Genomic DNA, 2279 nt, shown 5'->3' on the forward strand with positions numbered 1-2279 from the left:
TTTCTTTCTTTTTTTTTTTAGGTAAGTAGTGAATTTATTTAGAGAGAAATACACTCCACAGACAGAGTGTGGGTCATATCAGAAGATGAGAGGCCTACTTTCTTTTTTTCAAGTTGCCTTGTCATGCATCTAATAAACATCATTACACCATTCCCGAGACTCCCTTAAGTACAAGTTTGTCACATCCCTGACTCTCAGCACCACTGAGACCAAGGATGTGATGGGAATCTCTGATTGCATATAGTGTGGATAGTTGCTGGTCAAGGGTTTTAGAGAAAGCAGAGTATAAGGAATAGGACAAGGCTTGGAGATACCATGAAGTTTAAGAATGTGCAGTTTATATCAGATATAATTCATAAGAACAGTTTCTTTACAATTTTTTTAACCAGCCATTTTGTTACAGCTTCATCAAAACAGCTGTTTCTGTTAGAGACCATCAGAAAACAGATGGTACTCTCAAAAGGTAATTAAAGAAAGTTTAGGGAAGGGGCTTTCACACATGTGTCATCAGGGTTAAGGGAAATGACATGGATTGCTGGAACACTCCAGAAGCAAAGCTGTGACCAACACAGCTCTGAACCCAGAGAGTGTAGTTACAGCTGAGTTCTGAACCCATTCAGTTAGAAGACAAGGAGATTCATTTGAATCTGATAGAGGCCAACATCTAGGAGCAAAGAAAGTAGTGGACAGCAGAGAGGAGTGTATCTGGGATGGAAAATAAGAATATCTAGCACAGGGCTTCCCTGGTGGCGCAGTGGTTGAGAATCTGCCTGCCAATGCAGGAGACACGGGTTCGAGCCCAGGTCTGGGAAGATCCCACATGCCTCGGAGCAACGGGGCCCGTGAGCCACAACTACTGAGCCTGCGCGTCTGGAGCCTGTGCTCTGCAGCAAGAGAGGCCGCGACAGTGAGAGGCCCGCGCACCGCGATGAAGGGTGGCCCCCGCTCGCTGCAACTAGAGAAAGCCCTCGCACAGAAACGAAGACCCAACACAGCCAAATAAATAAATAAATAAATAACAGTCAGTTTAAAAAAAAAAAAAAAAAAAGAATATCTAGCGCAGTTCTCCCCTTGTGCCCTTCAGAAGACACTTTTCTGTGTCTATCAGTTACCGTATTGTCACTGCGTAGTGTCAATGTAGCCACAGTCCTACAGAAAATTTAAAATAAAACACTAGCCACCATCAGGATACATTTTTATATGACAGAAATGGGGGAAACAGCCTTCGTGAAGGGAAACAAGTAATTAAAAACATAGATTATCCTTTTAGCCAAAAAAAAAAAAAAAAAAAAAAAATAGGTGGGGGTCTCATCCTTGTTTTTGTTTATATGTTTTCTAGTTTGTAAGATCAGATAATACCTGGATCATGATAGGCTGTTAGGATCCCATCATCACGAAATGGCTCATGGTCAAGAGTTTGGTCTCTGTTGGGGTCCAAGATCCAGCATGGAGCTGCTTTTCAAATGTGCAATAGTGTTTCCTGAAGAAGAAATAGCCTTATTCCTAAGCCCAGGCATCTGTGTTATGATTATTGTATTGAGGCTTGTCAGAGGCTCCTACAATCTCCACATCTCCCAGGAACTTCCAGTGCTACACAACTCAAGTAGCAGGTCAGTTTACCTGCAGCTTGGACTTGCTGTGGAAGTCCTCATGCAGATACTTTTTATACTCTTTCAAAAACAATATAACATATAAGTGTGTTCTCTTGACAACTGCCATGGTTTCTATATTCAAGGAAATACGTTATTTTCATCAGAAATAGGTATCAGATCATTTTAAGATTTCCTGGAACAAACCTTAAAAAGGGTTTTTTTTTTTTCTTTACTTCCATCCCTGCTCCTTTCTACCCCAACTCTCTCTTGCTTTTTCCTTATTATTTTCCGAACTCCTTCCCACAAGAAAGCACTCAGCTCATTTTAATGCCAAAGGTAGGCAAACTGAGGTCACCAATATAGTTTCTGAAAGGGAAGAAGTCTGCTCATTCATGCAAGATAATTCCTTCTTTTGCTTTGCTGTCTCAAAGAATGATGATAACTCAAATGATGGTGAAAGCTCAACCTCTTCAGGATGTGACTTTATTTTAGCATTTCATTTTAAATTGTGGTCTGTACCACATAATCTTAATCAAGTACTTTGAGAAACTTTTGGTGGAGTAACGCTTCTAGCAGTGGTACAATTCACGTTAAGTTTTCTGTATTAATTAGAGCAATATGATTGGCTAGGGCTAGGATGATATAATGTCTGTTTTATGCACTGCAGCTGGGTTAAAAATGGTTGGA

This window comes from Balaenoptera acutorostrata, chromosome 18 (assembly GCF_949987535.1).
Source record: "Balaenoptera acutorostrata chromosome 18, mBalAcu1.1, whole genome shotgun sequence".
NCBI classification, from domain to species: domain Eukaryota; kingdom Metazoa; phylum Chordata; class Mammalia; order Artiodactyla; family Balaenopteridae; genus Balaenoptera; species Balaenoptera acutorostrata.